The 23583-nt window shown below is 38.8% G+C and overlaps 1 long non-coding RNA gene across 1 annotated transcript in view; it reads left to right on the top strand.

Annotated features, from left to right (window-relative positions):
- The window catches only part of LOC138737623 (uncharacterized), a 126954-nt gene that overhangs the window by 96969 nt on the left and 6402 nt on the right, over positions 1-23583 (top strand). The window contains exon 2 of the long non-coding RNA XR_011341076.1: positions 2989-3080. This is a non-coding gene — a long non-coding RNA (uncharacterized lncRNA). The remainder of the gene's footprint in view (positions 1-2988; positions 3081-23583) is intronic.

The following is a 23583-nucleotide window of genomic DNA, read 5'->3' as shown; positions in this document are numbered from 1 at the left end:
AGGGGGCGCACATCCAGGGCCAAAAATGGGGGATCAACTTTTATACAGGTCATAAAAACACCCAATTTTGTGAGCCAAAAAATGGGGACCAACTAGTACATAGTATCAATGATTACACAAGTATAAACAGTAATTAAACCACACAATAAGTATTCCACAGTGTAGGGCCGACACTTTTTTTATGTCGAGGAACTCATGGGTAAAGTTATTTCTAAATGTAACAAAAATGAATTATTACAAAATGAAAGCACTTCTTTCAAGGGTTAGCTCAAATGTCAGCTTAAATGTTATGGAAAATAATGAACAATACATACCTTCTTCAATAAAAGCTAGCAGAAGGAGACATACAATTACTACCTGTCACGAAAATTTGAAGCAAAATGAGGACGCTTGTTGACATCAGAAATATGGAGCAAAGCTTGACGGCCTACATACTTATTTCCTGGAATTGAAGGCAATAGAACAAAAGAGGAAAACTACATGGAAGGCAATTCAGAGCCAAAGCTGTGTCAGTCATACACAATCATTGCCTGTACTCGTTTGAATTTAGGAGAATGTGGGGGAGTTCCTTTTAAACATTTTGAATGTTGAAAGGCATGGACAGAGTAGATGTAGAAAGGTTGTTTCCCATTGTGGGAATGTCTGGGAGAAGAGGGCACAACTTCAGGATTGAAGGACTTCCACAGAACAGAGATGCGGAGGAATTTCTTTGGCCAGAGGCTGGCAAATCTGTGGAATTTGTTGCCACAGGTGGTTGTGGAGGCAAGTCATTGGTTGTATTTAAGGCAGAGATTGATAGGTTCTTGATTATCCAGGTCATCAAAGGTTATGCAGAGAAGGCCAAGCAGTGGGGCTGAGTGGGAAAATGGATGAGGTATGATTAAATGGCAAAGCAGACCGGATGGACTGAATAACCTATTTCTGCTCTTATGTCTTTTGGTCTTACAGCCTCTTATGTCGAAGCAAGGAACTGTTTAATCCATTCAGTTTTCATGACCCCTTTTACAATTTTGACCCCCCCCCAATTAAGGATTTCAGTCTGTTTCCCCCCTTAAAGATGTTGTGCCCCATCGGGCTGCGGAGGGGGGGATGTATGTCTAATGGCCCCCTTTGAGAATGGCTGTTCTAGAGGTTTATAAAATCACAAGGGACATAAATAAGACACATTTTCCTGGTCTTTTTCCCTCGGTAGGGGAATCTAAAGCTAGAGAGCATAGATTTAAAGTGAGTAGGAAAAGATTTACAGGGAACCAATGAAGCAAGTTTTTCACACAGAGGTGGCTGTATGAAATGAACTTCCAGAGAAAGGAGACAATAATAATGTTTAAAAGAAATTTGGACAGATACATGGAGAGGAAAGCTTTAGAGAGAAATGGGCCAATTGCAGGAAAATTGGAACAGTATAGGAAAACACCTTAGTTGGCAGAGAGGAGTTGGGCCAAAGGACCTTTTTGCCTGCTGTATAATTTTATGACTCATTGATGCTTGCTTCCTGTGTTATATATTCCTTCTTTAGTGATTCCAGTAAATCAAAACACCAATGGATGATTTAATTTAGGTGTGGCTACTTCATTCTTTAAGACTAAAACCATGAGGTGGGGATTTCATTCTTCTGAACCAGGATTGTGGTGAAATCCTGCACATCAAACACCATGAAACCAACCTTGATATTATGATCAGCCTATCTTAATCAGTGTAAATGTATTTATCATAATTAATAATCAACAGGAATATTCAATTTAAAGTTGACAATTATGTCTCCAAGGGGAACATTTAAATTTGTGTAACAGTAGATTTTTTTGTCATTACCCCTGAGGTAAAGTCCACTCCACTTGCTCTGGGGAAAATCATGACTGATTACTCACTTATTGATTGTAAGTTGACTTTCACCACCTCTACACATAGAATCCATATTAAGTGAAAAAATTTAGTATATTTTATGACAGGAAGCAAAACTGCTCAGGGCCAGCCATAAAAATGGATAAAATGTACAGTCTTAGACAAAAAGCCTTCTTAGGAAGTGTAAATTGTGAAAGAGATGAATTTAAATGATTTAGGTAGAGGAAAGGGTAAGAGACAAATTCAGCTAATTGCTGAAATGACCAGTTAATAATGGTGGGGGATAAGATCCATATTTTTGAAATAAAAGTCAGGTAATATAGCACAATAATTAGGCTAAGGCCAAAAATATTACATTACAGTGTTAACTGAAGATTTATCTGTTAGCAATAGGCATTACTGGCTTTCAAATCACTTTCATAAAAGACGACCAAAGAATTTCTAAGTCAATTGAAAAATACAGGTAGAAATTTCTAATCTTCACCAAATTTAACACCAAACCATTTGGGCTTTTCCCCTGGATGAACAATGAAATCCAGAACCTGCTGAGAGCTAGACCACAGACATTTAAGTCTAGAGAACCAGATCAAAATAAAAGAAGCAGATATAACCTGTGAAAAGCTATATCCCAGGCGAAGTGGAGATTCTGGATGAAAATGTAAACAACAATGGCTACCCGGTTGCTGTGGCAGGGCCTAAATAATATAACATGCTACAAAACCAAATTCAGTGCTGTAGCAGATGGCAAAGTTCACTCCCAGATAAACGCAATGCCATCTACACCTGATTTGACCACAGTAACAGCAAAGAACCACCCTTTCACAACCCCATGACCCCCGTTAATTCCGTCCGGATAGCGGTAGATGCATTAAATGCACACTATGTAGTGACACCGAATGCTACATTTCCGAGCTGCCTTCAGGAGAGTGAATCCGAGGAACACACCCGTTCCGGAAGAAGTCCTGGTATTAAATCTGTGCTGACCAACCTGTCATGATAATGAATATGTATGAGATGTACTGGAAGTCACGTGGTATGAGAGAGAGATAAGAGCACAAGCAGGAGAACAAAGGAAACTGGAAAATAAAGACTCTGAGAAGTTTACCTGATAAAACTTGTGTTTGATGTTTTATTAACTTCACATTTCAGGCCACAAATGTGACATTGGCGACGAGGATGAAAGAAGCTTGAAGAAAATTAAAGACTAAACAAGATTAGAGAAGATTACAGAGAACTTCAAGGTGATAAGAATTTTCTCTTTGTCTTAGTACTTTTGGGGCTGGAATATTTCCTCATGGCTGGGGCAGATGGTGACTTTCTAACGCATAGTGGAATTGCTCATTTTGACCCAACGGGTGATGCAAGCACTGTAAGTGTGAAGTGGAAGGCATGGCTGGAAGAATTTGAATCCTACGCCGACAGTCGTGGCCTATTTCTAGATACCGGTACAGTTGAACAAAAAGCGCAGAGAAGGGCGTTACTTCTTTTCACTGCCGGTCCCGCAGTTCAGGAAACATTTAAGACACTTTTAAATACTGGAAGAAAGGATGAGTACCGGATAGCGGTAGATGCATTAAATGCACACTATGTAGTGACACCGAATGCTACATTTCAATGCCATTTGTTTTGGAGAACGAGACAAGAAGATGGCCAGACAATTGCTCAGTACGTGACGAGACTACGCCAGCTAGCTGTTGGATGCAATTATATAGCAGCTGATTTGGACAACCAATTATTGGATCAAGTCGTACAGCACTGTAGATCAGATAAACTCAGAAGACGTCTACTGGAAAGAGGGAGTGAGTTGGAACTCACCGATGCTTTAACCATTGCTGCTGCATTAGAGGCTTTTGAAGGGCAATTTCATACCATGACCCTGAAAGACAACTCAAGCCAGCAAATTAAGAGGCTCTCACATCGCCATAACCAGCCAAGATATACGTCGACACAGGACGTGGAGTGTTATCGATGTGGAAACCGAGGTCACTTTGGAAAAGACCCATATTGCCCGGCCAAAGGCAAAGTTTGCAGAAAGTGTGGAGTTAAGGACCACTTTGCAAAGAAGTGCAAAAGCAAGTCCAATGCAGACCAGAAGAGGAAGAGTACAACTTCCAAAGGCAAAGCCTGGGGGAAAGGAAAGTATCCTGGAAAGAAAGATACCATTCGCCAGATAGATGGTGACGGTGATGATACCCAGGAGGAACAGAGTTGTTACCAACTTACGTTGAATGAAGTACATCATGAGAAGGTCCCAGTGATCATTGGTGGAGCGACAGTGCAGGCCATTGTAGACTTAGGCAGTGACAGTAATGTGATTGATCGACATTTATGGGAGAAGTTGAAAAGGAAAATGATCATCTGTACCTCAAAGAAGTGTTCCAAGAAACTATATCCATACACAGCAACCAAGCCATTGCAGACCATTGGATGTTTTACTGCAACTGTTGAAGCTGGAGATAAGTACATCGAAGCAGAGTTTATGGTCATAGAAGAGAGGGGAGAACCATTGTTGAGTAGAAGCACAGCGCAAGACCTGGCAATACTTCATATTGGAGCTTGTGTCAATTCAATTCAGTCATACGAGGATATGAAGCAAGAATTCCCCGCAGTCTTCCAAGGAGTAGGAAAGCTGAAAGGTCGACAATTGAAGCTAGCGGTAGATGAAACGGTCAAACCCAAGGCACAACCAATGCGCCGAACTCCGTTTGGACTTCGTGGGAAAGTCGAAGCCAAAATTAAAGAATTGATGGAACAAGACATTATTGAACCGGTGGAACATTCGACACAATGGGTCAGTCCCGTAGTGATTGTGCCCAAACCAAAGGGTGACATAAGACTATGTGTTGACATGAGAATGGCCAATGAAGCTATAATTAGAGAACGACACCCTATACCAACAGTGGAGGAAATACTTCAAGAACTAACTACCAGCAAGGTATTCTCAAACATTGATCTGAAATGGGGCTATCATCAATAAGAGCTGGATCTAGGTTCCCGAGATGTGACAACATTTGTGACTCACTGTGGATTGTATCGTTACAAGAGACTATCATTTGGAATTAATGCAGCTCTGGAGATCTACCAGTATGAAATCCATCGAGTGATTCAAGGCATTCCTGGAGTTGCCAACATTTATGACGACATCATAGTTCATGCACCAACGAAGGAAGAGCATGACAAACAGTTGAGGCGTGTACTATCTAGACTACAGGAGGCAGGCCTTACCGTGAATGGAAACAAGTGCCAGTTCGGTGTGTCAGAAATGGACTTCATGGGACACAGACTTACACGGGAAGGACTAAATCCTGCAGAGGCCAAGGTGAAAGCTATTGCAGAGGCACGTGCACCTCAGAACGCAACAGAGGTGAGGAGTTTCCTGGGATTGGTCAATTTTTGTGCAAAGTTCATTCCTAATTTCGCTACAGTGGCAGAACCACTAAGGAAACTAACCAGGAAAGGTGTACCATTTCATTTTGGATCTGAGCAGAAGAAAGCGTTCACAGCACTGAAGCAAAGCCTGACAGATGCAAAAACTCTTGGATATTACGATCCGGCGGCATCAACCAAAGTCATAGCGGATGCCAGCCCGGTTGGTTTAGGAGCCGTGTTGGTCCAGATGCATGTTGGAGGACCAAGAATCATTGCCTATGCCAGCAGATCGTTATCAGATGTGGAAAAAAGATACTCTCAGACAGAGAAAGAAGCACTCGGACATGTATGGGCCTGTGAGAGGTTCCATGCATATTTATACGGCATTGAATTTAAACTCATCACAGATCATAAGCCATTAGAGGTGATCTATGCACCTAGATCCAAACCATGTGCCAGAATAGAGAGATGGGTACTCAGACTACAACCCTACAAATATAAAGTAATCCACATTGCAGGGAAAACAAACATTGCAGATCCGCTGTCCAGATTGGTGAAGGATGGTGGTCCACAATCCAAGTCAGAATTGGGAACAGAAACAGAGAGCTTTGTATGCTTCGTAGCTATTCAGTCGACACCGAAAGCTGTGACTACGAAGGAAGTCGAGAGAGAATCCGAACGTGATCCAGAACTCATGGAAGTAAGAGAATGCATACAGTGTGGACAATGGGACAAGTGTACTCACAAGGCTTACATTCCCATTAGAGACGAACTTTGTTGCATCGGACAGTGTGTATTAAGAGGTTGCAGATTGATGATACCGCAAAGATTGAGACCGAAGATTGTATCCTTAGCGCATGAAGGACACCTAGGTATTGTTGGTACCAAGCAAAACCTCACGACCAAGGTATGGTGGCCAGGTTGTGATAAGGACACAGAGAAATTTGTTAAAACTTGTCACGGATGTCAAATCACAAGTAGGAGTAATCCGCCATTACCGATCCGGAGTACGCAACTCCCGACAGGACCATGGATCGACGTAGCTGTTGATTTTCTTGGACCTTTACCGACGGGTGAATCAATTATGGTAGTGATAGATTACTACAGCAGATATTATGAGTACGTGGTGTTGAAGTCCACAACCACTGAAAAAACAATACAAGCGTTAGCAGAGATATTCGCAAGATATGGATTACCTGTTACATTATACTCTGACAATGGTCCACAATTCATTTCAGAGACATTTGCGGAATACATGAGGACCACAGGTATCCACCATCATAAAGTAACTCCGAAATGGCCACAAGCCAATGGAGAAGTAGAGGGACAAAATCAATCCATTGAAAAACGAATGAGGATTGCACACGCAGAAGGACAAAATTGGCGAGAAGCATTGCTATCTTATGTGGCTGTCTATCGAGCAACGCCTCATGCAACCACTCGAAAAAGTCCTGCAGAAGCATTTTTTGGGAGAAAAATCCGCACAAAAATGCCAGAAATAAAGGAAATCCGAGACGACCAGGAAATGAGGGACCACGATGCTGAAAAGAAAGGTGCAGCAAAGCTGTACACAGATTCGAAACATGGAGCCAAGTACTCAGACATCATGCCAGGAGATAATGTTCTAGTGAGGCATGAAACTGGTGGTAAGCTAGACACACCTTATTACCATCAACCCTATACTGTCGTATCCAGAAGTGGCAGTATGGTGACAGTCAAGTCTCCGACTGGAGTCCTGTATAAGAGAAATGTATCAGGTGTAAAAAGGTACCAGTCCAGAGATACATCGAGCGAAGAGGTTGAAAGGCCAATACGAGATGCTGAAACTGAGAGACCTGATGATGTTCCAGAGGCAGTTACCAGCACTCCTGATGAAGTGACTAGAGCGCCAGAAACACCCGAAGCCGTGGCAAGCAGTATTTCCGACACCGAGAGTGAACAACCGAGAAGCGACGACAATATTGCAGGCAGGCCGAAACGAAACCGGAAAGCACCCAAACGATACGAAGACTTTGTGCCATAGTTTTAATAAGAACTTTGGGACGGTATTTAATCTTATATCATAAAGTGCATGTATGAGTGCTGTAGGAAGTAAATTTTATGTAGTTGAGTTATAGTATTACCATTAGTTACGATGTTTGTAGGTTTCCGAGGGATATTGGTAAGTGAAGGTAAAGTTTATTTCTGATTAAAGGAGGGATGTCATGATAATGAATATGTATGAGATGTACCGGAAGTCACGTGGTATGAGAGAGAGAGATAAGAGCACAAGCAGGAGAACAAAGGAAACTGGAAAATAAAGACTCTGAGAAGTTTACCTGATAAAACTTGTGTTTGATGTTTTATTAACTTCACATTTCGGGCCACAAATGTGACACAACCTACCAATATATTCATGGATATCTTCAATATCTCATTCATGCAGGTCATGGTACCTTCTTGTTTCAAACAGGCATTAATCGTACTGGTGCCCAAGAAGAAAGTAGTAAACTGCCTAAATGACTATTGACCAGAAGTACTTACCTCAACAGTAATGAAGCGTCTAGAATGGCTGGTGTTGAAGCATGTCAGCTCCTGTCTGATATGGGTACATTCCAATTCGCCTTTTGTAGTAACAGGTCTACAGCGGATGTCACCTCATTGGATCTATACAAAGCCCTGGAACACCTGAAAAGCAAACATGTATTCATCAGGATACTCTTTATTGACTATAGGTTGGCATTTAACACCAGAATCCCCTCAAAACTGATCAGCAAACTCCAAGACCTGGGACTCAACACCCAACTGTGTAATTTGATCATGGATTTCCTCACCTCCAGACCATAATCAGTGAGGATTGGTAAGAAAATCTCCTCCACAATCTCCATCAGTACCGGAGCACCATTGGACTATGTTCTTAGCCCCCTGGTCTACTCACTTTACATCTACGACTGTGTGGCTTAGTATGACAATAACACCATGTACAAATACCACAGTAGTGGGTTGTATAAAGGATGGGGATGAGTCAGCGTACATGAGGGAAATTTAAAATTTGGCTGAATGGTGACTAACAACAACATGGCACTCAATGTCACCAAAACTAAAGAGCTGATTGTTGACTTCAGGAAGGGATCATTGGGGGATCTGAGGTGGAGAGGGTAAGCAAATAAGTTCTTGGAAGTCACTATCTCAGAGTCACTATCTCAGGAGTTTGCAGAGATTTTGTATGACACCAGAAACCCTGGTAAATTTCTACAGACATTTGGTGGAAAATGTGCTGACCGGCTGCATTATGGTCTGGTATGTGGACACCAATACACCTGAACATAAACCCTACAGAAATAGTGGACACAGCCCAGGACATCACAGGCAAAACCCTCCTCAATATCAACAACATCTACAGGAACTGCTGCTGTCGGAGGGCAGCAGCAATCATCGATGATACAGACCATCCAGCACATGCTCTGTTCTTGCTGCTGCCATCAGGTAGAGGTGTAGGTGCCACAAGGCTCACACCACCAGGTTCAAGAACAGCTGGTACCCCTCCACCATCAGACTCCTCAATGAGACTCGTTCAAGGACTCTTATTTGCACACTTCATTGATTTTTTTAAAAATTCTCTCTTTATTGCACAGTCAGCTTGTTTACATTTGTTTTCTTTTTGCAATTTTTTATTTGTTTACATAAGTACATTGTGTACGTTTTTTCTTTGCACTACCCATAAGTGGTAATGCAGTCTCACCCGCAGGAAAAAGAATCTCAGGGTTGTATGTGATGTGTGTACTCTGACAATACATCTATAATCTGAAATCCTTTTCAATATTTTTATTGAATCTTTCAATAATACATAAGTAGAAGCCATAAATCAAAAGTAATATGAAATAGGAAAAATACAAGGAAAGTCTAATATAGGAAAACTATTACATATGACCTAGATATCACAGCAGTCAAACAGAAAAAAGAGGAAAAAATAATCAAGTAATCCTTTAAACAGTAATAATATATGGCTAATTGAAAAAGATTTTTTTTAAAGTTAGTACTATACTACACTACAAATTCTATCCCCTTCCCTTCTGAAGTTATTGGTTCGATACATTCAAATCCACTACCATAATAAAACATAAATTCATAAAGCAGGATCTAACTGATCTTATAAATTATGAAAAAAAATTGATAAAAAGACCCCACAAACTTAAAAATTTCAAATCCATTACATTTGAAGAGCATCTGATTCTTTCTAAAGTTAAGCATGCAATCATGTCAGATAACCATTGAGTGTGAGTAGGAGGGACAGCATCTTTCCATCTCATCAACATTGACCATCTAGCAATAAGGGAAGCAAAAGAAACATGGGATTGAGACATAGTTAATTTCAAATCAGTTACCTTAATTACTCAAAAAAAAAAGCATTAAAGGATTAGGTATAAACTTTACATTAAGAACTAAAGATACGGTGCGAAAGATATCTTCCCAAAATTTGGAAAGGAAGGAACAAGACCAAAAAATAGGTAACAAAGTACCTTCCACAGTCCTACATCTGTCACAATTCGAAGAAATAATAGGATAACATTAGCCAATTTAGAAAAATAAGCTTGATTTACTATCTTAAATTGTAAAAGTGAATGACAGGCACACAAAGAAGAGAAATTTATCAATTTTAAAATACCATCCCATGTAGTGTCCAAGAATAAGAGCTGAAGTTTTGCTCCCAAAATAGAAACTGAAATCTGAAATCTAACCTAAATCATCAGTCCATTTATGTGAAGGGTAGCCAGCATCAGTGAGTATTATATCTTGCGAAATGGGAGGGAGTGTAGGGAGAAGGGGGAGGAAAGTAGAAGGATGGGAGATTTTTGGTGTTATTAATATAAGTTGGGATCATTCTTGATTGGCCTACTGACTTTTAATTTAGCATCTTCTCCTTCCATTTAACTCTCCACAAACAGTCACCATTTCATTTGGGAGTTGGCACAATATTGTCCATCAGCCAATCAGCAAATGCTGTCAAATCTATTGTTTGTTCCATTAAATAATGTTGGACTCTGAAATTATAAAAGCCTAGAAGCTGGATTGTATCGCATCCATTTATTTTGGAGAGGGTTGCTCTAGCTTCGACTTTGCCCAGAGGAGATTTTACTGGAAATGAAATAGCACCCTGACTCTAAATTAAATTGGACATTTCCCTTAATTATTCAGGTTTGTACAACAATCTCATGTTGGTAGCCGGGAATCTAAATTTAAGGAATTAAACAAATCTGGATTTAAAAGAAAATGTAATCTCTTCTCAGTGGCCATGACTTTGCCAGATTGTTGTAAAAACATCTGTGGACATTAGAAACTTAAAATAAAAGTATGAAATACTGGATATGACCAGCAAGCCTAGCTGCATCTGGAGAGACAGAAACAGATTTAATGTTTCAGGTCCATGAGCTGTCACAGATGAAAGAGAACTGAAATATAAATATGCATTCTCTCTCCATAGCTGCTCCCTGACAAGCTGATTAGTTCCAGTACTCTAAACGTTTATGTCACACAAACACTTCTGATTTCCTAACATTGATGCCAGATGACATTATTATTCATGTAAGACCAATTTTGTGCATATGAACATAAAGTGGAATGCGATCATCAATAACTAAATACATCTGCTGGAGGAACTCAGAGGTTTGAGCAGTATCAGTGGGAGAAAAAGAATGGTTAACATTACAGGCCAGAACTCTTCATCAAGACTTGAGACTTGAGTCTGCATGAAGGGTTTTGACTAAAACCATTATTTTTTCTCCACTGATGCTGTTTGACCTGGAGTTCCTCCAGCCGATTGTTTTTTGCTCCAGATTCCAACATCTGCAATCTCCCATGTGTCTCATTAATGAGGAATACTGTCAGCAGAACTTGAAGAACTTGAGGCACATTGCGCTAGCTTGTGGATATTTTGTTTGCAATTTAAAGGAACTCTTCTGACATCAGGGGACCTGACCAGATAGATCAGAACTGACTATATATGAAGCAAACATTGCAGTAGTGCAGTCGTTAAGTTGTTGGATGAGCACTAGGGTTCTGGACCTCTGTTGCAATTACACAAGTTCCAACTCCACCGTGGAGCTGGAGAATTTGAATTTGTGTAATTAAATTTAAAAAAAACAAAGCAACTGGGTATTGATAGCCATTAAACCCCTGAATTCTAAAAAATATCTATTTCACTAACTGCCTGACATACTGTACACCCACTATGTAATTCTCTACCAATTGCCACTTCAGTGTGTGGCAATTACAGATGGACAAAAATGTTGGCTTTGTCAATGATGTCCATAGTTAATGAAAGCATTAATAAAACTATGTATACAGGCTGCAAAGTATGATTATTCCAGTGTTTAATTCTGAGAGAATCATGTACTGGGTAGTGTATGCATAGAACGTCAACCATCATGCATCAGTAGTGATGGTGCTGGCTGTAGTTCATTACTGGAGGTGCTGTCTGCATTATACAGGAACATCCCTCTCAAGCCACCTCATTGCCTTGTGCTTCATGTTGCATTTTCCAGTCAACTGTATAAGGAAGATAGCCGAGAACCAAAAGGTAGAGTCTAAAGGACAACAGGGACAAGAGACATATTCTTGTTTGGCATTCATAGTATCATTCTCCAGCCCAGCAGAAGAAGCAAGGATTGGCCACATAAGATCTAAGGGCCTTCCTTAAAGAGGCAGTAAAGTAGAAAACTCCATTCAAATCAACCTTCCCCATACAACAATCGTTAATACCAGCACAATTCATTTATAATGAGCAATAGGAGATGAGATGATGCATAAAAGATCCAGATAATGAATAACCGATCACAAGAGTTCCAAGTGGTGACACAACTGAGGCATGTAACTCTGAAGAAAGTGTAGTACAGTCTGTAGACTTAAGTAGGTGTCTGCGCAGTCCAAGTCAATTCTGAAGGCCCACAGCCAGGTTGTCTCATGATTTAAGTACTCCTTTAAATACCAAGAAAACAAATCGGCAAGATGAGCTCCTAGTTCAAAAGAAATTCTTTAATCATGGTGGTAGTGTGGAGATTTTTTTTGCTCAATTTTATGTTGGTAAAGATTGAAATGGACTTTGCACAACTGCTGATAAGACCAGGGGAAAGATTAAATGTGTAAAGGGGAATGATTCTCCAATGTCTCAGTTCACTTCTTCAATTGCTTTCATCCAGAAATTATCTCCATTGCACTCTAAAAATCAGATTTTACTCAATTCTATTTCTAGATGATCAAAATTAGATAGAAGCAGGAGTAAACTGATGAGAATAAAAAAAGTACGAGTCAAACACTGCTTCTTAAAAATAATTCTGAAAACTAATTTTATGACCTCTACTTGTAAAAATATTTCCTATTTATGAAGATCAAATTCACTTAAAAAAATGGACATGGAAACTGATACAGATTAGTTTAACAACATGGATAACATATTTTCACATCACTATCCAGTTCAACCTGATAAACAAACAGGATGCTTGAGTGAGTCATATAATCAAAGCATGGACGAACGTCAAGGCAAATCAGACAGGCTGACTGACCACCAGACATTAAGTTGAGGGCATCGTGGGTTTGTTCACTGCCACAGTTGCTCATAATGTAGTTCCAGTGACAACTCAAAGGTAAAACATTTCAAGGTGGGATGTTCAATGAGAGCCTGGAGGCAATCTGGGGCATGAAAGATAAGTATACCAGCTTTCAAAAAACAGAAGTGAGTTGTCTCCCCCTCAAAGTTCTTTAAAATATAAATTGGAATTATTTGCCATTATTTTAAAAAGTTGAAGAGGGTTTAAATAGGTGGACAATATTGCCTATAACATTAGTAGGAAGAATTAATTGTTTAAAAATTAATACAGAATCTTTGTTCAATCATTACTTACATTAATACCTCAAAAGATTTTTCAAGTATTAAATAAATCTATTAGAATTTTTTTTAATGGAATGGTAAAATGTCCAGAGTCTCTATAGAAAAGTTACTGTGGAAATATGAAATAGAAGGTTTACAGCTCTCTAACTTCAAAAATTACTATAGAGCAGCCTAAATGAAGTTTCTTACCTCTGAAAGAGGGGGGAAAATCTGCTTGGGTAAAAATAAAATGAGATAAATAGAAAGGAGAATATCAGAAGCCTTTAAACATAATGGGATGAGAAATTAATGCTGCTGAAAGAGAAACTCCTCTATTGAAACATTTGATTAAAATTTGGCATAATATAAATTGGAATAAAGAGTAACTTTATCTCTTAACACTCCTTTGATTCATAACAGACATATACCTTGTATATTAGATAATCAAATTTATGAAATTTGGTCTCATAAAGGGAGCAGATATATTGAAGACTTATGAACAAGGGCAATTGATGTCATTTGAAGAACTTATGAATAAATATGGTATTCTTAATAATACAATATTTTGCTATTTGAAATCAGAGCATATTAAAGTGAAATAATACGTGTAGTAATATAGAGATTTTAATAAGAAAGGGAAATACAAAGAAATCTATTTTCAGAAATCTATCATTTACTTTACCCTAAACTGGGGATTCATAAATCTAGACAAGGATGGAAGTCAGACTTAAATGCGATAATAGATGAAAAGAATTAGGCTGATTTATATCGAGATTGTCTGACTAATACAATAAGTAAGATTATAGACTGGTCCAATATATTTTTTACATCAGTTATACCTCACGCCACAAAAATTAAATACATTGAAATTGGATTTATCAGATCAGTATTTTAGATGTGGCGAAGAGGTGGGAACTTTTTTTACATTCAACATGATCTTATGATAAAGTAAGACCTTTTAGGTTGGAATTAGGACATTTTTAGAACAAATTACAGGAGTCCAATTTCCACAAAATCCAAAATTATTTTTATTAGTAATATTGTAGGGATAAGACCTAAATTGAAATTAACTAAATACCAGATAGAATTTGTTAAAATTGTATTAGCAATAGTCATAAAATGTATTCCTGTTGCTTGGAAATCTGATTCACACCTGAGTTTGGAACAATGGAATGCAGAAATGCACAGTTGTGTTCCCCTTGAGAAAATTATATGTAATTTAAGTAAAAAATATGATATATTATTAAAATTTTGGTGCCCCTATTTACAAAAAATAGGATTAAACTTTTAATTTTTTAGATTTGAAAAAGTTATTTTTATCCTTTAAAACCTGCTTGGAACCACATTAACGATGAAATACATATGAATTTTAGACCAGATGGGACTTAACACTTTCAGCATTCTCATTCTCATTCTCCTTCTTTCCCTCTTTTTTTAATCTTAATTCTATACTTTCTTTTCTTTCTTTTATCTTTTTTTGCAACTGTATGGGGTGGGGGGTGGGGGGTGTTGGGGTATTAACATCATGTATTTGATACTAAGTACATAATTAAATCTGTATTTTAAAATATATTTGAATGCATGTATGATTAAAAATTTAAATAAAATATTAATTTAAAAATCTTTAAAATGAATTGCCATGAAAAAGGTACATTATATGGAGGATAAATGGTTTGTACAGTACAAATATAAGTCATTGAGTTAAATCAGTGGTTCTCTTTTTCCTTTCCTCTCACATACCACTTTAAGTAATCTCTATGCCATCGGTGTTCTGTGATTAGTAAGGGACTGCTTAAGATGGTATGTGAGCGGGAAGGGAAGGTCGAGAATCACTGCTCTAGACCCAATTGTTACTGAAATATTTTGCTTGAGAAAAATTGTCATTGGCCCATTTCCTTTGGAGTTATGAAACCATGCACATAACGAGTCAATTAGGTACGATTAAAACAGTGGTTTTCAAACTTCTTCTTTCCACCCACATACCGCCTGAAGCAATCCCTATGGCATAGTGGTATGTGAGTGGAAAAAAAAGGATGAAATCCACTGAGTTAAATTTTTTTAAATAAAATAAACAAAGAACTAAATAATATGAGTTTAGTCTATATTAACCAATGATAAAATGTACAAAGCTCTTGCTGTGTTGATTCTGTAACCAGTGGATAAATCTATGGTTATCCTATGGACCAACGCTTGATCCCTAAAAATAGCCAACTGATGTGAGTGCTGATCTGAAACTAAAAATTAAAGTAGATTCAACTGGGCTATTCAATGCAAAGGCTATTACCAACATAGATGAAGAAAAACTATTCCCATTGATAGCAGGGCCTAGAAATAAGGGACCTATAATGGAGGTTAATGGCAAAAGAACAAAAATTGATATGAGGATTTTTTTTTTAAACACACAAATTAATTATGGTCTGGAACTCACTGCCGGAGTAAGCTGTGCAGAAATAGTATTTGTCATGTTTATACAGGATAAGTACCTGTTTATGGAAGGAAAGGATTTGTAGGGGAATTGGGAGAGGACAGTGGGTAGAAACAACTGGACTGCTCTTACAAAAAGCTAGTATGGACACTATTGGTTGAATGGCCTCATCCAGTGCTTTAATTGTTTTGTGATTCCATGGAGCTATCAGCAGAAGATCTTTTATTCTGTATAATAACTCAGAATTTTAACAGCAGTGTCTTGTATAACAATGTATTAAAGTTCTACTATGTTGCACTCCCAGTTGTTAAGGCAGTTGACACCAATATACAGGTACTCCCCAACTTACGACCATAATTGGGACCAAAGGATCAGTCATATCTTGAAATGGACATAAGTCAGAATTTTACCCACATGTGGAGTACTGAAGTCTTAAAGCAAACTTTTTAATCAAATCATTATTTCATAGTAGATTTAACGATAACAAATTAAAACTTCCTGAATTTGTCGATTAACTTTGGCGAATCTTTCCACATTCTGGTCCATGTTTACCTTGTTAGTTGGCATCCCAGGTCCATAGACTGGTGCGGTCATCTTGATTCTGCAAGTGCACAGGAATCAAAATGGTCATGCCCAGCCTACAGACCCCGGGATGCCGACTAACAACGTAAGTACGCATATTTTGGCTCTTACATGCCCTGTATAGCTGCTATAGTTTGCCAAATACAATGTAATCTGTGTAATTTTATATTTTTCCTTTATTTTTTAAAATATTTTCGGTCATATGTACGGATGGACGTAAGTCATATAGGTTGCAAGTCGGGGAGTACCTGTACATAATTGTGCTTCCTTTTAAAAATAAAAAAAACATAAAAACCATTTTTATTTAACGTTCAAAACTATGCAATGGGTTAATGTTTTACAAATTGCTTCAGATAACTCAGTAATTATTTAAACAAGGATCTTGTGAACCCTGAATTCTTCCTCAGAATCCGCACTGCCTCATCTTTCTAAACTTTAAATGGCATCATATGTCCCAAATTCAGAAGTGGTATTTTTTTTCTAGTTCTCGCATGTGAACTGTAGTCATTCACCCTTGATTGTCAGTGCCTGCTGACTGAAGATTTCCTGGTGGATTCTGTCTGAATGGGACCAGTGTGAGTGGCTTTTGAAAAAAGAGTTGATCCAGCCAATTCATTGGAACAACATGATTTTGCTCTGTCTCAACAAAAGATAGCTGGTACATTTCAGATACATCCTTGCTGACAGACGTATGCGTAGCATGAACAATGTGAATATTTTAGTTGGTTTCTCAATCCACAAGATGGTCTAAAATGTACTGTCCATATCACTTTTTTTGGGTGGGTAAAATATGCTATTCTGCAATCCTGTTCTAGATCCTCATGATCTCATTCTATTGTGTGTACGGGTATTCTATATTCTTGCCTCTTGGTTCTGAGCAACACAGGATGGCCTTCTTCACTTTAGGGATTGTTCTCATGTACAATATGCCTTACCTTGTGACATCAGCCCATCTTGAACAGATATTTGAAACTGGGTGCTTTCATAACATCTCATGCAAATAATCCTGCCTTTTTGCCACCAGGTGATCTACTGGCTTTCTGTCAAACCAATTTAAAGTTTTTGAATAAGTGGCCGCAAAGAAGACCACATGACTAATACCACTCCTGTGAGCTTGTCCTTTACGTGCACCTTGAATTGAAGCCTGACCAAAAATGGCTCAAATTTTAACGCAGCATCTCTATTACATGTCACTTCGACCTATCCTCTTAAATATTTTTTTAGTGTAAATATCTTGCCAAAATTTCATCAAGGGCTAAACCAAAGGCAAAGCAATCCCACAATGCCTGATCTTGGAAAATCTGAAATTTCATCTTCCTGGCAATTTCTTTAGCCCGATCATTTTCTCGGGTCCTTATTGTAGTTTGTACTTTGTGGCAACTGTGGTCTAACCAATGTTCTGGAATGGAAGGGTTAGCTGAAAGGGAATGATTGAGCATCTTGAACCTATATAATCATTGGACTTTAGAAGAATGGAAGATGGTATTATTGAAATATATAAGATGTTGAGGTGGCTTGACAGGAGAGAACCTCTGATGGGGAAACTTAAAACTAGGCCATATGGATGGCTGATCTCCCAGGAAGAGGCTATCCCATTGCACAATGGGTGTGCTAATGCTTCTGATATCCCCAAATGAAGGATACTCTACTGCAACATTTGTGGTAGTGGGGGACTGCATTTGCGCTCTCCCTATATATATAAAAAATCAGGACACAGTTGTAAAATAGAGTTCCCCAATTTAAGATGGAAATAAGGGGGAATTTCTTCTCTCAGATGCTTGTGAATGTTTGAAATGCTCTACCCTAGAGAGTTGTAGATGGTGAGATATTGGATACATTAAAAATTGCATAGGGGAGTAAAGAGATTGAGGGAACAGTTAGCAATGTGGAGCTATTGCAAAAACACAAAAATGCTGGAAAAACTCAGCAGGTTTTGCACTGTCCATAGGAAGTAAAGATATATTCAAGGCCCGAAATGCCAGTAATATATCTTTATCGCTATGGACGTTGTGAGAGCTGCTGAGTTCTTCTAGCATTTCTGTGTTTTTACGATAATCACAGCATCTGTAGACTTTCGTGTTTTACTTAGATCAACCAGGACCATATTGAATGGTTGAGGTCTGCTCATTACCTCTCCAGTTTGCAACTGTTTTTGCTCAAAATGCAAAGATGGGAATTGCATTAGAAAAGGTACAGGCTTTTTTGTTTTAACTTGCCACAATCATTTATCTTTCCTTTTTGTAATGTCTGAAAATCCCTGAAGTAGATCCCTTGTAGATGAATTAATGTAATAAATGGCCAAATGCTTATGTGAGCACAGTTCTCCACCATCACCTATATGCCCACCATTATCAAAGCTCTCCTTAGAGAATTATGTTCTATCCTTTGCGATGATTTACTCTCCTTTCAAGCCTCCGCCAACAACATCACAAACTCCACCCCTTGGCAATGCTTGTAGACTCTTCTCTGTGTTATTTCTATAAGCAAATAAGCAGAGACAAAGCTGGCAACAGAATATTCTTTATTGAAACCAATAACTAATGGCTCAACAATCTGGTACAACAAAATGCATGGTTGCATTGCTTGTCAGGGAAAATATTACAGCGGTGCCTAGGAAGGATAGATTAGAGGGCACATCCACGGAGGCTATTTGGGTGGAACTGAGGAGTAGGAAAGGAGAGGTTACACTTGTAGGGGTGTATTATAGACCACCCGGAGGGGACCGAGGCCTAGAGGAGCAAATCTGTAGGGAGATAGTAGATATTTGTGATAAGCACAGGGTTGTAATTATGGGAGATTTTAATTTTCCACATATAGATTGGGAAACACATTCTGTGAAAGGAATGGATGGGTTAGAGTTTGTGAAATGTGTGCAAGATAGTTTTTTACAACAATATGTAGAGGTGCCGACCAGAGAAGGAGCAGTGTTAGATCTACTGTTGGCAAATGGGATGGGTCAAGTGACGGAGGTTAGTGTTGGCGAGCACTTCGGGTCCAGTGATCATAATGCCATCAGCTTCAATGTCATTATGGAAAGAGAGAAATCAGGGCCAAGGATTGAGGTTTTTGATTGGGGAAAAGCTAGATTTGAGGAGATGCGAAAGGACTTGCAGGGTGTGCATTGGGACAATTTGTTTTATGGGCAGGATGTAGTAGAGAGATGGAAGTCTTTTAAAGATCAGATTTTGAGAGTGCAAAAGCTTTATGTTCCTGTTAGGTTAAAAGGAGGGGCAAAAGGTTTGAGAGAGCCGTGGTTTTCAAGGAATATTGGAAACTTGGTTCGAAGAAAAAGGGAGGCGTACATTAGATATAAGAAGCATGGAGTTAAGGAGATGGTTGAAAGATACATTGAATGTAAGAGGAATCTTAAGAGAGGAATTAGGAAAGCTAAAAGAAGGTACGAGAAAACTATGGCAAGCAGGGTGAAAACTAATCCAAAAGAGTTCTACAAATATGTTAATGGTAAGAGGAAAGCTAGAGACAAAATTGGTCCCTTAGAAAATCAGAGTGGAAAACTGTGTGTGGAACCTAGAGAAATGGGGGAGATATTGAACAGTTTCTTTTCTTCGGTATTCACTAAGGAGAAGGATATTGGGAGATGTGGGATAAAAAAAGCAAATTGGGTAAATATGGGGAATATAGAGATTACAAAAGGTGTAGTTTTAAGGCTTTTGAAAAATATAAAGGTGGATAAGTCTCCGGGACCAGACGGGATCTTCCCCAGGACATTGAGAGAAGTGAAGGAGGAAATAGCAGAGGCTCTGGCGGTAATTTTTCGAATGTCATTAGATATGGGGATAGTGCCGGAGGATTGGCGCATTGCGCATGTGGTTCCGTTATTTAAAAAGGGTTCAAGGAGGAAGCCTGGCAACTATCGGCCTGTAAGTTTGACGTCTGTGGTAGGTAAATTAATGGAGAAAATTCTTAGAGATAGTACTTATAAACATCTGGATAGACAGGGTCTGATCAGGAGCACTCAACATGGATTTGTGGGAGGAAGGTCATGTTTGACCAATCTGATTGAATTTTTTGAAGAGGTGACTAGGAATGTGGATGAGGGTAACGCAGTGGATGTTGTCTATATGGATTTCAGTAAGGCCTTCGATAAGGTACCACATGGAAGGTTAGTTAGGAAGGTGCAGTCTTTAGGTATAAATTTTGAGATAGTCAAATGGATTGAACATTGGCTGAAAGGGAGAGGCCAGAGAGTGGTAGTGGATAATTGTCTGTCAGGTTGGAGGCCGGTGACCAGTGGTGTGCCTCAAGGATCTGTATTGGGCCCATTGTTGTTCGTTATATACATTAATGATCTAGATGATGGGGTGGTGAATTGGATTAGTAAATATGCAGACGATACTAAGATAGGTGGAATAGTGGATAATGAAGAAGGTTTTCTAGGATTGCAGAGGGATTTGGGCTGCTTAGAAAAGTGGGCTGAAAAATGGCAGATGGAATTTAATGCTGATAAGTGTGAGGTGCTTCATTTTGGTAAGAAGAATCAGAATAGGACATATGTGGTAAATGGGAGAGCATTGAGGAATACAGAAGAGCAGAAAGATTTAGGAGTGACGGTGCATCGTTCCCTGAAGGTAGAAACTCACGTGAATAGGGTGGTGAAGAAGGCTTTTAGTATGCTGGCCTTTATCAATCATTGCATGGAATATAGGAGTTGGGAGGTGATGTTGAGATTGTATAAGACGTTGGTGCGGCCTAATTTGGAGTTCTGTGTGCAGTTCTGGTCGCCTAATTATAGGAAGGATATAAACAGAGTGGAGAGAGTGCAGAGAAGGTTTACCAGAATGTTGCCTGGGTTTAAGCATCTGGAGTATGGGGAGAGATTGGACAGATTGGGTCTTTATTCTTTGGAGCGTAGAAGGTTGAGAGGGGATTTGATAGAAGTATTTAAGATTATGAAAGGGATAGACAGAGTGGATGTGGATAGACTATTTCCGTTAAGAGGAGGAAAGATTAAAACAAGAGGACATGAGTTAAGAATTAAGGGGCAGAGGTTTAGAGGTAACATGAGGGGGAACTTCTTTACTCAGAGAGTGGTAGCTGTGTGGAATGATCTTCCGGGAGAAATAGTGGCGGCGGAGTCAATTGTATTATTTAAGAAAAGGTTGGACAGGTATATGGATGAGAGGAAGATGGAGGGTTATGGGCATTGTGCAGGGAGGTGGGATTAGAAAGGGGTGTTTGGTTCGGTGCGGACTAGAAGGGCCTAATGGCCTGTTTCCGTGCTGTAATTGTTATGATTATGATTATGATTAAAATGCCAAAATGCGCACACAGTTCTCAAATGCAAACTTATACTTACATCTGCAATAACCATAGAGGTTCCACAAAAACCGCTCAGTGATAAACTTATTCTTAACTCTGCCTCTGATCAAGTTGATCAGAAAGAACATAATGTCAACTTAGTGTACATAAGAATAAGAGAAGCAAGAATTACTAGGCTGAATAGATGGTTCACATGAAATACAAATGAAAAAAATATATTTAATTAATGCCTTTGAGGGAGTTTTCAAGCAAATTTTCAATAGTACACCCTGTCAACTACTCCAGGTCCTCTAAGTGTAGAATTGCTCTCTCAGTTTCAAGTCCTGAAAACATTGTAAGTAAGGTTTATCTGCAGTAAATAAATCTCTATGCACTATATAATTTAACTTTTCTAGTACTTCCTCATTAACAATTTACATGGGGAGAATGTACAAACGTTACAGACACCGGGCCAGATTCAAACTTCAGTTGCTGGCGCTGTAACAACATTGCGGTAACCGCTACACTAACTGTGCTCCCCAATGGTAAGATACTAACAGGACGATGAAAACAAGCGGGAACACAGATGCTGAGATCTAGAGCTAAACCAGAAAGCTGGAACAGCTCAATGGATCAATCGGCATCTGTGGAGGCAAAAGGTAAAAGTCGATCTTTCAGATCGAACCCTGCATTAGCACTGAAAAGGAAGAAGAAAGATTGCCCATATATCATTGTATGTGGAGGACAGGGGTTGGTGATGGTTGGTGAATGGTGATACCAGATGTGGTGGAGAGATAATGACAGTACCTCATCCTTTGTAAAGACATTATAAAGTATTTCAGCTTTGCCATCTGCCTCTTTGACAACTATGTTGGTCTCTGATCACCCCTGTTCCCTCTCTATCTGTCTATCATTTACAAGTCTGCAGAAAGGTTTTGCATTCCCTTCTTTTGCTACTGCTATTTTAATTCGATACTCTTACCTTGTGAGTAGAAGTTATATGAAATGTACACACACACACACACACACACACACACACACACACACACACACACACACACACACACACACACACACACACACACACACACACACACACACACACACACACACACACACAGTGGAAGGAGAATATTTGGCAAATAAATGGCAGACCTACACCTGCCTTATAAAAACATGGGAGTTATTTCATTTGTAAAAGAGTGAGTGTATTTCGATACCTGGGGCTTTAGATGTGGAATACAAAACATTTCTTCATCATTCTAGGAAATGGAACTTCATATTATAACTTGGAAATATACCAACATGGTTGGATTATTATTCACATCTTGAGCAGAGCTACCTTGTCATGCTTGATGCAAAGGTGTTGGTCCTAAATATGTACAAATCCTATCCAGGCCTCTACAACATCAGCTGACAGCAAACAAGACTCAAAAAATAAATTACAAATGCTGGAATTCTGAAACATAAACAGAAAATATGGAAGCAACCAGCTGGTCAGTGAAGGGGAGAACAAAATTAATGTGTCAGGCTAAAGATTCTTCATCAGAACTAAAGATCTCACTTTGAGCTAACACCCATTTTAAACCACAAAGTTCTGAGCAGAGTTTAAATCTTTATTTCAAGTTTAAAACTTGTTTTATCAAGTCTGCAACATTAGCACCATTCCTCTATCCATGGGACGCTGACTGACCTGCTGAGTATTTTCAGCATTTTATGTTTTGGTTTGCTATATTAAATGAGACTATTTCCTTCTTAGTTCATGAAAAACAGGCAGACTGGCAAAGTCGTATTTATTTATCTTTCGAGCCTTCGAAGCAATAAACAAGTATTCCTTGAAACTCATCCCTTGCTATTAGCAAATAGTGAGAGAGAAAGGAATGACAGCATGTTTGAATCCAACATTCTGTCTCTGAAATCTTTTCCATGAGTTTGTGAGACTGTCACACTTACTCAGGTAGGGTTGGAGTAGGAGATCCATTCTACAGAAGAGAGTATTGAATATACTTCTTTTTAAATTAAAACTTTTTGACTTTATTAAAATTAATTTCTTAATGTGAATGTAAGGCCTCCTATCCTATTTGATAGCCATCGGACAATTTTGGCCAATTAAGAATCAATAAATCTTGGAACAGAATGTGTTACCCTGAAGACACTAATAAAAGGCTGAGAAGATCAATGTAGGTTTCACAAAGGAGAGCTTTGTTTGCAGCAAAATACAGCAACACGGGTTGAAAACAGCCAGAAAAGGAAAGTGAGGCAGGCA

This window comes from Narcine bancroftii, chromosome 6 (genome assembly GCF_036971445.1).
Source record: "Narcine bancroftii isolate sNarBan1 chromosome 6, sNarBan1.hap1, whole genome shotgun sequence".
NCBI lineage: Eukaryota > Metazoa > Chordata > Chondrichthyes > Torpediniformes > Narcinidae > Narcine > Narcine bancroftii.
Note: the sequence above shows the minus strand (reverse complement) of the source record. Positions and strands in the feature narration are given on the sequence as shown.